Source organism: Mesoplodon bidens (genome assembly GCF_964165515.1).
Source record: "Mesoplodon bidens genome assembly, chromosome: 2".
Classification (NCBI taxonomy): Eukaryota; Metazoa; Chordata; class Mammalia; order Artiodactyla; family Ziphiidae; genus Mesoplodon; species Mesoplodon bidens.
Genome location: NC_138177.1, coordinates 147,905,933 through 147,921,212, shown reverse-complemented (window position 1 = coordinate 147,921,212; position 15,280 = coordinate 147,905,933).

The window sequence follows — 15,280 nt, the reverse complement described above, 5'->3', positions numbered from 1 at the left end:
GGTCCCATTCTTCCCAACTGGTATCCTGACTTTGTTGTGGCAATCCTGCTGAGGTTGAAAGTTTAACCTCCTCTGGAGCTTTGTTCTTCTTGGAATTAAGTTCTGGAGCTGATCTTCAGTCCTTTCTGCCCTTTGGCTGCAGCAGGGCAATCCCAGGAGAAGGATGCATCTTGGAGCCATTAACAGCCAACACACCAGGGAGCTAGAAGAATGAATGCCTTGGTTCTGCAGGGGGATCTGAAGGTGAACAAGGGCTTCCGCTGCAAGCCCTATGAATAGGTACGGAAAAAATGCCCATTTTACAACAGAGGAAACTGAGTCTCCAAAGCCGCAAAGTAACTTGCTCAAGGCTACACAGATAGCAAATAGTGCCCCATATTTGAAACTGGTTTGTTCTGAATATTGAGCCAAGATTCTTAACCAATATGTTTTATTTCATGAGTGTGTTTGCCAAATATCTCAGCTTCAAAAACCTACTTAGTTACTTGGACAACCCTCAGTTAACTTTTGGATTACTTTCTGTGATAGGCAGAATAACAGCCCTTCCAAATATGTCCATGTTCTTATCCTTAGAACCTGTGTGTATGTCACTTACATGACAAAAGGGAGTTTGCAGATGTGACTAAGTTAAAGACTTTGAGATGGGGGAGATTTTCCTGTATTATTTGGACGGGTCCAAACTGAATCACATGGGTCCTTAAAGCAGAGAACCTTTCCAGGCTGTGGTCAGAGGGAGATGTGACTACAGAAGGGTCAGAGATCCAGTGTTGCTGACTTTGGAGGTGGTGGAAGGAGTCTATGAACCAAGGAATGTGGATGGTCTCTAGAAGCTGGAAAAAACAATGAAATGGATTCTCCCCTTGAGCCTCCAGAAAGAAATGCAGCCTTGCTGACACCTTGATTTTAGCTCAGTGAGACCCATGTCAGACTTCTGGCCTACAGAACTGTAAGATAATAAATTAGTGTTATTTTAAGCTACTAAGTTTGTGGCACTCTGTGGCACTTTGTGGCACTCTGTGGCAGCAGTAGAAAATGAATACACCTTCCTTTGAGATTATTCCTGCTTCCCTCCATTTGTGTAGCTATAAGAGTTGCACAGTGTCAACTGAAAAAAATTTTTTATGGTGGTGATGGTTGTACACCTTGGGAATATACTAAAAACCACTGAATTGTGCGCCTTAAAATGGTGAATTTTGTAGTTTGTGAATTATGTCTCATTTTTTAAAGAAAATACATGTGCTTCTTAACAGGGTTATTAGGAGACAGAGAGAAAGGGTACACAAAACCTTGATAAGATTACAACGTGCCATTTTTAGTGAGGATCAGATATATTAGTTGGGAGTTTCATTGTTGTTGTTGTTGTTTGTTTCTTTAGGTTTTAGTGGAAAGTAACAGAAACCTAACCTGAGACTTTACTGATTCACATAACCAAATCACAGGATGCCATAGACCTGGAATTAGAGATTCCAAGGGGGTCACATTCTCTCCACCTCTCATCTTGGCTCTTCTTCTTTTTAAATTTAATTAACTAATTAATCAATTTTATTGAGGTATAATTGATCTACAATATTATATAAGTTTCAGATGTACAGCATAGTGATTCACAATTTTTAAAGACTATACACCATTTATAGTTATTATAAAATATTGGCTATATTCTCTGTGCTGTACAATATATCCTTGCAGCTTATTTATTTTATATATAGTAGTTTGTACCTCTTAATCTCCTACCCCAATCTCGTCCCTCCCCACTTCCCTCTCCTCATGATAACCACTAGTTTCTTCTCTATATATGTGAGTCTGTTTCTCTTTGTTATATTCGCTAGTTGTTTTATTTTTTAGATTCCTTGTATAAGTGATAACATACAGTATTTGTCTTCATCTATCTGACTTATTTCACTAAGCATAATACCCTCCAGGTCCAACCATGTTGTTGCAAATGGCAAAATTTCATTTTTTAAAATGGTTGATTAGTATTCCATTGTGTATATACATACCGCATCTTCTTTATCCATTCCTCTGTTGATGGACACTTAGGTTGCTTCCATATCTTGGCAATTGTAAGTAATGCTGCTATGAACATTGAGGTGCATGTATCTTTTCAAATTAGTGTTTTCATTTTCTTCAGATATATACCCAGGATTAGAATTGCTGGATCATATAGTAGTTCTATTTTTATTTTTTTGAGGAACTTCCATACTATTTTCCACAGTGGCTGCATCGAGTTACATTCCCACCAACAGTGTGTGAGGGTTCTCTTTTCTCCACATCCTCATTGATATTTATTATTTGTGTTCTATTTGATGATAGTCATCCTGACAAGTGTGAGGTGATATCTCATTGTGGTTTTTATTTCATTCCTCTGATGATTAGTGATGTTGAGCATTTTTTCATGTGCCTGTTGGCCATCTGTATGTCTTCCTTGGAAAAATGTCTATTCAGGTCTTCTGCCCATTTTTCAATCAGGTTGTTTTTTTGATATTGAGTTGTATGAGCTGTTTATATATTTTGGATATTAACCTAGAAGTAGAATCAGATGTACACCTTGAAGCTGACTCTGTTTGTCCTATGAGAGTCCCTTGAGTTGTAGGGAGAATAGATATCCATTTTCTGGGACAACTCAGGGTGTAACAGGACCTTCTGTTTGTGGGATTTGGCAAAAACTGTGTCTCTGAGTCAAAGTTCTCTACACAGACAGGTACAGAGGGACAAACACTCCTTCCTCAGCTGCATAATTGGAAGTGAGGGAGATTTGGGAGGACCAACACGTGGTCCTGATAATCTCAGTGGCAGGGAAGGGCAGTGATTCCATTTAAATAAAATTACCTTATGCAAAGGGATATTCTAGACTGGGCACCACATTCAACGTAAGCCCTTAGGAGTTTTTAGGGGACGGAATGATTTTTGCCTTGGTTTGTGGCTCGTTCTAGTAGCTTTTTCTGGTGCAGTGCTTTGAGGCACAGTGGCTGAAATGGGAGATGGTGTCAACTAAAAAGAATTGTGACATTAGCAATCCCCTAGGTGGGCAGCCCTGACTGAAGCTTGGGCAACATCAGTGGTACCTCAGCATCCCTCCCAGGTGGCTTTACAGAGCAAAACCAGTTTCCAACAGTGCCACCTCCTGGCAGTAAGAACAATGACAGTGGCCGGGCTAGTAGACTCCACTTTTGGTCTGGACTTGACTACCTACTTTGGGACCTCGAGTAAGTCCCTGGGGGCGGGAGATGTGTAGAAAGAAAGGCCTCAAGATGAAGCTGGCTGAAACTCTGTGCCTGTTGGCATTCCTGATATGAAATGAATCCCTTGCTTTATCTTCTCTAATCTTCTACTGGCTGTGAATTTTCTGCTGGGATCTTCAGAGCCCATCCAATTGGGGAGGAGGTGAATTGAGAAGGAATCAGAAGGAAGGAACAGCAAAGGCAAAGGTCTGGAGGCATGGTGCTTTTAGGGAATGATGAGGTGAGTTGGCTGAGGGGGAAAAAGGGCAGTGGAAGATGGAGATGGAAGTAAGAGTAGGGGTATAACTTGTGATGGGCCTTGCATGCCATCACAAGAAAGAAGACTTTTTCCAAAACCCATGATGGTTTTGAAGCAAGACATTGACTTGGTCTAGGTCTGACCTACAACCATGGCAGCAGCAAGACTGGACAGATCAGATTTGAAATTTGTTTGTAAGGTAGAATCAGCAGTTTGTGAGACAGAACAGGAAGAGAAAGTATCTGTCAGACTACAGAGGGGCCTCCATTCACCCCCTCAGGGACCAAAGTGTCAGTTTACCCCTGGGGTCCCCCACTAGGCTCATTAAGAAGTCTGAAAAAAAATTTAGGGCTTCCCTGGTAGCGCAGTGGTTGAGAGTCCACCTGCCGATGCAGGGGACACGGGTTCGTGCCCCGGTCCGGGAAGATCCCACATGCCGTGGAGCGGCTGGGCCCATGAGCCATGGCCACTGAGCCTGCATGTCTGGAGCCTGTGCTCCGCAACGGGAGAGGCCACAGCACGGAGAGGCCCGCGTACCGCAAAAAAAAAAAAAAAAAAAAAAAAAAAAGAAGTCTGAGTGGGACCCCATGCAGAGCCTACGTTTCTTTAAAAATACCAAGCACAGATAGGAAGCATCCATTCTGAGGTGGGGTAGGGGGAGGACAAAGGCTTCCTGAGCTCCCAGAATAAGAACTGACTTAGGGCTTCTACCCTGACTCTCAAAATACGGGCTACAGAAGGGACTTTGGAATGGGGGGTAAGGCATCTGTTCTACCCTGGAATCTGGGGGATCTGAATCTATCTTCATCACTACACCCCAACTTTCTGCACTGGGTCTTGATCCACACCCTGACCACGACTTCCTCATCTGGGCCCAGACATTAGTTTCCCTTGTAGATCATCAGGTGGGTCTCTCTGACTTATATAAGTTAGCCCCTACCCCAGGCATTGCATTTTTTCTACCTCCTCAGCTCAGCTTCTTCAAGACTGACTGATCGTCTGACCTCCACTCTCTCCTTTCCTACATCCCCCTTCCTTGGCAACACATGCATGCCCTCCTACCAGTTCTGGAAAATCCTGGCCAGAAAGAGATGACACAAATGTGAAACAATACACATGCCAGTCCCTTTTGCAACGGCTGCCGAGAGCCCAAGCTGGGACCAGCAACCCAGATTTAGTCTCACTTGTACATCCGGCTCACCCTGGGAGCTCTCTGTGTTTCTGCATCCTTATCTGTGAAATGAACCTTATGTTGCCCTACCTTTCACAGAGCAATCGGGAGAATCAAGCAAGCGAATATTTCTGAAAGTGACATATTTCTGTAAGCTCTTGTTATTTCCACTTCCTTGTGTTCCAGGTATGGATTCTTTTAAATTACAAGAGTCTGAAAGTCCATTTGTCTCTAAAATAAGTCCCTTTTTCTGTAACAAAAAATAATTAAAGTCCTTTACCTAACCTTATTACTTAACTCATTTCTGCTCATTTGAGCATCTTTCTGTTTAAAAGGTTTTGGCTGTGCTTTTCAGTTCCTTAGCAGCACATAAAGTAATTTCCAGCTTTCAGATTCATTCTAGGGGCAAAACCACCCCACCATTTCCTCAATAGTGGTAGCTGTTGTAGCTGGTTTGCTCAGAATTTTTGAAAATGTAGGGATGAAAGCATTGAAAAAGAGGTTTGAACCATGGTTCATTCACTCACTCAATAAACATTCACTTGGTGGGAAATATGTGGTAGATGGTAAACTGCATGACGGTGTCTTTGCATGTTTGTTTATTGATGGGATATGTTTGTTTAGTATACATATTTTTGGTTTAATTTATGTTTGTTTAATGGCTGAATGGCTGAATGACAAACCCCTTCCTTCACTTCCTTAGGTTTCCCTGGCTGGAGCCCTGGTTTCTCTGATAATCACAGTATATAAAAACACGTGTGCACTCTCTGCTCTGGCACAGTGCTCAGTGCTGTGCATTTAATTCTCACAGTAACTGACTGTGGTAGGTGCTGTTGTCATTGCCATGTTTTACAGTTGGGGAAACTAAGGCTTAGGTTGCCACTGGCTTAAGTACCACGTGAGTCCAGGAGTTATGTTCCATCCACAGAATGGCACATTGCAGGAAGCTGGTCAGCGGTTTGATCTGTAAGTAGATCTGACACAAAGCAGGATAATTTTTGGAGACATTAATCCTCATTTCCCTCTTTCCTGGCTCGGTTATTTCTTGTCCTGGGGAAAGTTTAATGTAGGGCAGGCAGGGCAGAAAGACTGGTTTCTTCTCTTGCTTTGTTTTCTACTGGCTGAGATCCAGATGGTGTGCTTCCAACTCTGAGCAGAGTGTCAGGCAAAAGGGCTATAAAATATCATATTTGTTATGCACTTGATAGAGTGATTACTTTAGCAATTTTAATATTTCAAGAACTGACTTACTGATGCCAACATACTTGCATTTTTTTCCCCTCCAACCCAATTATTTCAAGTGGAGGAAAATCTATTGTAAAAAATATAAAGGTTGCAAAAAACCAAAAAATGAAGTGACCCATCAGAGCTATTACCAATACAATGAAGGCTTTGAATAAAATCATTAAAAATGAAATTGAAAAAATACTTCTGCAGATCTGCTGAGATCATTATCATAAATACAATATACATGCAAGTTTTGCAAAATAGGTTCTTCATTAATTTTATTTTGATAATTCCCATCTTTGTCTCTATGGTAGAATATCTTTCTGCATATTAAAAATTAAAAAAAAAAATAATAATAATAAAAAAAAAAAATTAAAAGCCATTTAAGTAACACAATGGGATAGCCATGATTAATAGAGCTACTGCTGTTAACCATGGAAGCTAAAGCAATTGAAAAAAATGGAAGTAGTAACACATTTATAATTTTGCTAATGTCACATTACAAAGAAGAATATTTTAAGTTTAAAATATTTAAAAAATTTTAAAATTTGCTTATAAAGGCAACGTCTTTAGTCTTTGTCAAGTTTTTCCTTAAAGTTTAAGATTTCATATTTGTATATATAGTTTTTGTTTATCAAAATGGGTGCCATTTTATGAATAAAGTTATGTGGTATTTACTTATAGAAAAATAAGCACCTTCTGTTGTCCATAGAAAAGTTTGGATCCTGTTCTACAAGAATGTAGGAACCTGGATATATTTTTCTAATTCTGAATAAGGCTCAGAGTTCATTGTAATTGGAGTAGGTAACTGTGCTCTAAGTTTCAGGAATTTAAGTAATTTAAGGAAATGTGAATAGTGGTTACGTGGTAAAATACTTAGATGATTTGAATTTGGTAATATTGAATACTTCAAAATGTATAATTCAGGCTGATTTTCCTTTTTGTTTCTTACCAGGGTATAATGTTATTATTTAGTCAGTAATGAATGCAGGTTGATATTAGAAAATATTGGTCCATTTATGGCTCACTATATGTGTCTGTGTAATGAGGAGAACTGGCAGGGGAGGGGTCTTATGATACCTTGGAGGCACCATGTGATACAGAGGACAGATCAAGGTCACGTGACTTAGCTTCTCTAGCCTTCAATGTGCTCATCTGTAAAGTGGGGATGGTAAGTAAGGCCTACCTAGAAGAATGGAGACAGTGCATGCAAAGTGCCTGGCATGTTGTATGGGTTCAATATTATTTTGATTTTATTATTATTCCGGATAAGAGTCTATCTTAGCAAAGGCTATTATGCCCTATAGTTATGTTACTTATGTGATAGCTCAAATAAAATTATTTTTTGAATTGCACCCAATTCAAACAAATGTGAAGGATTGCTGAAGGCATTTATTTAACTTACTGTTGAGAATAACAATTTATTTAACTCTATATGCAAGTATACTTTTGATCAGATGACTTCAATGTACTCTTAAATTCAAGTATTTTGAATTTAAAATAGTTTTGAAACTATTTTAACATTTACATTTTTAAAAAAGAAGATAAGAGACTAGCTCTTGAAATTGTAAAATTGAGTGATATGTATATAATTCAAAACTATGATCTGGAGAATTTTTTATGGGATTTTTAGGAGATTTACATTTTGTGCTCTTCTCTGTTGTGGTTTGAAATACCACAAAATGTGAAACTTTGCATCTACCCCTAACCTTTCCTTCTTCCTTCTAGCTCAAGACTAGTGACTGCATCAAGGATCCCAACCCCTCTCCTAAGAACCAGGGTAGCGGGGAGACCTTAACTTCCACTCTCAAATCCCTAACTAGGTAACATCCTAATTTTCTCTTTCTCAGAGCCAAACTTTTCAGGGTGGTTAATACTTCCTCCACAGTCTCAACAAATTGCCATCATGTTCACTTCTCAACCCACTTTATTTTGGCTTCAATATCTGTCATTTCAACAACTCTTCTAACAGTTACCACTGACTTCCATGACACTAATTCCAAGAAACACATTTTATACTTGGTCCTTGTTATCTCAGGAGTGCTTGACATCCATCTTTCTTTTCATGTGTTTCGATACTCCTTGTAGGCCATAAGCCTTGGTGCTCCTGGTTTCCCTCATACCTCTCTGCTGGCTCCTTTTCCTCCTCTGGAGCCTCACACTTCTCTACCCAGTTTTTAAAATATTGGAATTACTCAAGGTAACAGAGCAACACGATTAGACACATTCATTTAAAAGTCTCCCCGATTCACTGGTTGTGTCATTCAAAGGGAGTGGGGAGAATAGTGCAACTGCTGTGTCATACAGGTGATGAGGAAAGGAGAAAGGACCTTGAAATTCTCAGTTTGGTGATAAGGGGCTTAGGGCAAGCCCCTTTCCTTTTTTCGGATTTAATTTCCTTATTCGGAAGACAGGACAAGGTCTAGATGATCCATGTGCGTCCTTCCAGTTGTAGCATATATCCATTATACTGTATCTCTTTGCTTATCAATCTGTCCCCTCCACCAGATTGTGAGCTGTCCCAGGGAAAGGCCTCCCCTTTATTCACCTTTGTATCCTGGCATTGCTCAGCACTAGCTGGTATACAGGAGGCAGCAGTGAGTGTGGGGACTGAGTCTATACCTCCTTCCTGAACATTTCCATTCTCTTACCTCCAGGCTCTTGAGGGAGAAAATACTGGAACTATGAGTCCTTGGCCCTCTGTATGGAACCTGCTATGTAAATGCTATTGGTTCCTGTCTTTTAACAACTTGCTTGCCCATGCCCTCAACATTAACCATAGCAGCTGTTCTAAATCATCGCTCTGCTCAGGCACTCAATCCTCCCTGCCCCTGCCAGGGCAGATGATGCCTCTGAATCCTCTAAGAAAATTGAGGTTATTTGGCATCAGAAATCTAATCTGCCCACTCCCTCCACCTTTCTTGTCTCTTTTACTTCTAACGTGTTGGTCTTCCCAGTTGGACCCCTTCACAAACTACGACTACTGTGTTAAATTAAGAGCAGAACAAAGTGATTTCTACCTAGCCTCAATACTTTAGTAAAAATGTCCATCTGTGAAGTTTCTGAGCCCCATCCCATCCAGCTCATCCATTCTATTTAATGCCCATTCATCCCCCGGCCCCATTTTTTTCTCTCTTATTGCCCCTCTCTCAGCACTTTTCAGCACCATCTCCCTTATGAACAAACACCAGGCTCCCTGTCATGAAAACAGCTGTCATTTTATTTTATTCTTCCTCTTCTCAGCTCCTTTCCCCACTCCCTGCCCTATGTTTATTCTCTTAGTATACAAACTCCTTGACCTGCAATGTCTCCATTTCTTTGTTGCCCCCTTGCTTTAGAGATCATTTCTATATTCCTCATTCTGCTCTTTCCTAAGTCTCCCCCTCTTCCCATACATCTTCTTAGTTCAAGTAAATTAAATAACTGTAAAACATCTACTGTGTGCCAAGCCCAAATCTGAGCTCCAAGGGAATCCAAGAGATAAAAAAACAATGTTTGAATCACCATAGAGTTTCAAAACCTAATTAGGAAGACAAGTTGTATATACAAAGAGATACATAAAGAGGCTGCTTAGGATTGCTGATTGTGGAATGAATAGTAAATGAAAAAAGTGTCAAATGAGAGCTATAAAAATGAATGCTTTAATTGTTCACAGGTTAGATTCCCATGGGCGGGTGCTGGTTAGAGAAGCGTTTATAGAGGAGGTGAGTCATGAACATGGTTTTGAGAAGAGCACGAGACACACAGGACAAGAGTTGGGGGATGTTGGGGAGGGTGGTGTTAGGAATATTGATTCTTCTTCCTTTGTCTATCTCAATGAATAGAAACACAGGGATCGTCCTAGATTTCTTCCCTACTGTGCCCACATCCAGCCAGTTACCAATTCCCATCAAAAATACACTCCAATATTTCTCCCACTCATTCTGCCTCTCTGTCCCATGAAATTCCCAGTCCAGGCCATCATCACGTTCTATCTGAATACTACAATAGGATTTGAACTGGTCTCTTAGTTCAGGTCTTATACCCCCTATACACACACATAATTTGCTCCCATAAGTGTTAAGATCCTGGGATGTGGATTTCTGAAACTGCCTCCTAACCCTCTGACGTCCTTGAGCAAATTGTATAATCTCTCTGTGTCCCAGTTTCCATATATGTAAAACGAGGATAAGTAAAATGCTAATACCAACCTCCAATTTTTAGTATGAGAATTAAATGAGCTACTACCTATAAATCACTTTAGAACAGTACTTGGCACTTAGTCGGCACACAATGAATATTTACCTGCTATTATTATCCAAATAGTCATCAGAGTGCTCTAGTATCTAAACGTGTAACTTTCCATCTTAAATCCCTTCAGTGGCCTAAGTAAAGTCCGAAATCCTTACCTGGACCTGCCAAGCATCATTATCTGTGCTACTGGGGGCTTTTTCAATGGCCGCTGTCCCCTGTATTGCAGCTGAGGAAATTTAATTCAGTGGACATTTGCATAGGAATGCCGAGAGAAGGAAGGGGTCGCTTCCCCAAAATGGGATTTTTGAGTCGCAGTAAGTATGGTAAGCCATTCTTTGGCCAGAATAAATAATTCTCTAAATTCCTGTATCTCCCACTGTTGGAGTGGATTGTAGGTCTTTGCTCTCAATTAGAGGTAGAAAGAACACAGGCAATATCATAAGGAAAGTTTCTACTACATGAAATGGAGGTTGTGGAAAATCCACCTCTTCCAGCCTGGTGGGCTGAGGCAAGAATGGGCAGAGGCCAGGAAGCCAGTGCTCAGGAGAGTAACTGATTTCTCCCATCGAGGCGGAAATCCGGGGAGGGGGAGTTTTGGATACATGAGGGAAAAGTTGAGAGCACAGATTCCTTTTTGGGAGGAACCAGAGTGAAAATGGCAGTGAAGCAGAAAGAAGGCCTGAGCTAGCACCCTCAAGCCTCTTTTAGGTTCCAGGGTATATTGTAAAAAGCCCCAAAGTTCCTTTGTTTTCCAAGGAAGGACATGAAATGCAGCTGACGGACTGGCCAGGTCTCAGAGGGATAACACCTCCAGCAAGAGCCTGGGTATGACTGGGTCAGCTAAGGTGTCCTCAGGCCCTGACCTTGCAGAGAGAACTAACTAGAAGTTCACCAACCCAGGGACCAGACAAGACTAGATCTCACGAAGCTTAGACTAGCCAGGACCCTAGGCATGGATCTGAGGTCTTCAGCCTGACCACCATGATGCAGTCTTATGAAGGCCACCATACACTCATCATGATTTGGGGAAAGAGCAGGGCACAGAGAAAGAATCTGAAAAATGAAAATGCCATGAGTCTCCCAGGAGAGACTGTATAAACCAGAAGATTCTGAGACACTGTCAAATAGCAACTTCTAGCTGAGGGATGGAGGTAGGTGGGAAGATCTGGAGAAGAGGGAGCTGAAACACTTCATGTGTGGTGCACGATGGATTCAAAGGGCCAGCACTCGGTCCAGATGAAGTCATCCTCACTGGAGTGTGTCTTAACTATTACCCTGCCAAGTAAAATCTGGCTCCAGAGTCTGGGGTTCCCAACCTGAGGAGTGCAAGGCAGTGAGGAGAGGAGAGCAGGGAGTTGTAGCAGAGACTGGGTTTATTGTTCTGGGCTGTAAATCCAACACCTTACATGTGCCTGTTTTAGCATAAATAAATGAATGAATAAAAGAATTCTGGACAATGTGTAAAAAGCAGGCTGGGAGTGGGGGACAGCAGCTTGGGAAGTTATGTCCTTTGGGTCCTAGTTTACCATCTGATAGGTAATAAGTACTAAAAACTCATCACTTTCTAATTATTTTACTATATTTTACCATTATCTATAATAATAGATAAGCTTGAGATTAATTACATCTCTTGTATCCAGGGCTGGCTTCATGGGCCCGGGTCCTGAGCAGTCACACGGGGCTCTGCACTCAAAAGGGTGCTTGGTTTAATGCTCTGCTGTCATCAACTTGAAATTGTTAATACATTTTTAACAAGGGGCCCCACATTTTCACTTTGCGCTGGGACCCACAAATCTTGCAGTGGACCCTTCTTGTGTCCGTGTGGTGGAAATACTGTATGATGGTAGCTACTTTGCATCTCTTCCCAGCTGAGTGTTCTGGGTCCTCTGCTGGCAGGCTTGAAATAGGACATGGTGGACATTGGCAAGCACCAGAAATCAGAGTGAGAACCAGTTGTAAAACATTTACCAGCGCACCACTGGACAGACCACGCTCTTCAGGCTTAGTGATCATACACACCCACTACCAGCCCCCAGACACCTGTGGGGTTTGATAGCATTTCAGTGAGAAAGGAGCTCTTTTTTCAGAGCAGTTTACTAGTTTTTTGTGACAAAGAAGAAAAATAATGACCTCAGCTTTGGCATTATTTCAAAACTTAAATGCAGACCTTCCGTGATTGAAAATTGTCACAGCTGAATTATGACACTCCATGAGAAGAAAGTGTCCTGAACGAAGGTCGGCACCAATTGATAAAGGGCTAGAAATCCAGGAACTCGCGCCTGCCTGCCTTCTCCGGCCAAGCCAGAGCTGCCCCTCCCACCGCTCCTGCTTTCTCTGGGGGAAGCGGGGATCTTGCCCGAGGGCTCAGAGATGCGGTGGGCTGGCTCTGCCCTGGAGTGAGTGGATGGATCCTCCCCCAAGAGCCGGGCTACAGAAAGCTCCCCCGCAATCCGCGCAGCGCAGAGCGATGGAATCCTCCTGGCGCCAGGAGCACTGGGCAAGGCCCTTTGACCTGGCGTTGGTGTTCTGCTTGGCCCCGGGGCTGCTGCAGGCCGTCAAGCTCTACCTGCAGAGGCGTCGGCTGCTTCGAGACCTGCGCCCCTTCCCCTGGCACCCCACCCACTGGTTCTACGGGCATCACAAGGTAGATAGAGGGAAGGGAGGGGTGAAGGAGGATGCTGGAAACTGGGCGGGCAGAGAAGTGGTTGTTTCCTTCCCTTACTCCCATCCCTCCCATCCCTCCGTCCTGCACAGACCTCTCCTGCCCCACCTGTGGCTCTCGGCATTTTCATTACTCCAGACTTGTTCTCTCACAGCCCCCAGGGAAATGGAAACACCCTAGAGCCACTAGAAAGGAGTTTGGGAGGCTGGGAGGGGGCTATTTAAAGACACAATAGGAAAAAAGAGGGCTGTGGTTTAATTCAGGTCTAATTGCTTCACCCATCTCTTGCATTTTGTGTACTGTGTTTTTTTTTGTTGGTTTGTTTTTTTGCGGTATGTGAGCCTTTCACAGCTGTGGCCTCTCCCGCCGCAGAGCACAGGCTCCGGACGTGCAGGTCCAGGAGCCATGGCCCACGGGCCCAGCCGCTCCGCAGCACTCGGGATCCTCCCGGACTGGGGCACGAACCCGTGACCCCCACATTGGCAGGCAGACTCTCAACCACTGCGCCACCAGGGAAGCCCTGTACTGTGTTTTAAAAAGCCTTCCGCGTATACTGCTAAAAAATAGTCTGTTATCCTAAATAATACTTATTAAGTGCAGAAGATACACAAAATTGGACACAATAGTTGCCACCCTTAGTCCTTTCCAACCAGAGATTCTTGTGAAGTAGGGAGCAGCCCCAGCCAATCACACAAAAAATACTAATTGGAATTTGTAGAGAGAGACCCCTTACCTTTTGTTCTCTCCTGTTCTCTAAATCCACTCCCCACCCATTCCTTGTTTTATTCATTCAACCAACTTTGAGTGTCAGTTGTGTGATAGGTGCTAAGATTACAAAGAGAAGACAGGTGCCTGCCCTCAAGGGGCCCAAGTCAGATGTATACTTAGACCACAAAGGGAAAATGAAAATACAGGGTAATGAGTGCTTTGGCAGAGGCCTAGGGACAAGGCAATCTTGGAGGGAAGTATATATCTCTACCTAGAGGAGAAAAAGTACTATGAAAGGCTGAGCAGAATCTTAAAGGATGGGTGGGTGGAGAGGGTGTTCCCAGCAGACCTATTGTGTGATCTTTTGGCTCCCCGACTCCTAGTCCCTCTTCCCTAAAGCAACCACTTTCCCTTCTTTTATCTGTTTATTTAAATCCTTACCTGTAAGATAATACTGGGTTGGCCAAAATGTTTGTTTGGGTTTTTATATACGCTCTTACAGAAAAACCTGAATGAACTTTTTGGCCAACCCAATATTACTACATTGCATTTCTTAATTTAATAATTTTAGTTATCCATCTATTAACTACCTAATGATGAGTAATCCCTTACACCCATCTTTTACTGTCCCAATATAGTTATATTGTATTTTTTATTAAATAGAAAAAATATTATTTATATTCTTTTGATTATGTAAATGTTATTTATCACTGACCTAATGGTTGATTTTGGTCCTTTTCTCATAGAGCTTTTTTTCCCCTCATGGTGTTGTTAACTTCCTCCTTTTCTCATTCGCTTAGTTTTTCAATATCTATCACTATTTTTTCCCCAAATGCTTTAATAGGTCTGTCAAACACATTGCAATAATATTTCCAAATATTGGAACATATCAAACAATCTATCAGCCCATATGTTCTTCTGGAGGCATTTCTCTCACAGACCTCTCTTCATGTTCCAATCTGGACTGGTTGTGCTGTCCTGTGTCATATCTCCTGTCTCCTGGACATTATGTCTTTTTTCTTCCTAATTTATTTAATCATTTTTATGGGTGACTTCTTGAGAATGAGTGAAGGAATGCCAGGTGAATTTTTTGAGCTCCTGAGTCATTGTAAATGTCTTTATTATAATTTTGAACTTGAGTGATAACTTGGTTGGATATAGAATTATACTTTGGAAATAAATTTCTGTCATAATTTTGAAAACATGTTCCATTGCCTTCTAGCTTTCAGGATGACTTGAAAATTTCTTATTTTTTTCCAACTTTTTTATTGTGGTCAAATACACCTAAAATAAAACTTACCATCTTAGCCATTTTTAAAGTGTACAGTTCAGTGATGTTAAATACATTCATAATGTTGTGAAACTATCAACTCATCCGTCTCTGTAACTCTTTCATCTTGTAAAACTGAAACTCTTTACCCATTAAGCAGTAACTCCCCACTTCTGCCTTTCCCCAGCTCCTGGCAACCACCATTCTATTTTCTGTCTCTAAGATTTTGACTGCTCTTAAGTATCTCATACAAGTGGAATCGTGTAGTATTTACCTTTCTGTGATTAGCTTATTTCACTTAGCATAATGTCCTCAAAGTTCATCCATATTGTAGCATATGTCAGAATTTCCTGCTTTTTTAAGGCTGGATAATATTCCATTGTATGTATATACCACATTTTGCTTATCCATTCACTTAATGGAGTTGGTGGACTCTTGGGTTGTTTCTACATTTTAGCTGTTGTGAACATGGGTGTACAAATATCTCTTTGAGACCTTGCTTTCAATTCTTTTGGGTAAATATCCAGAAATG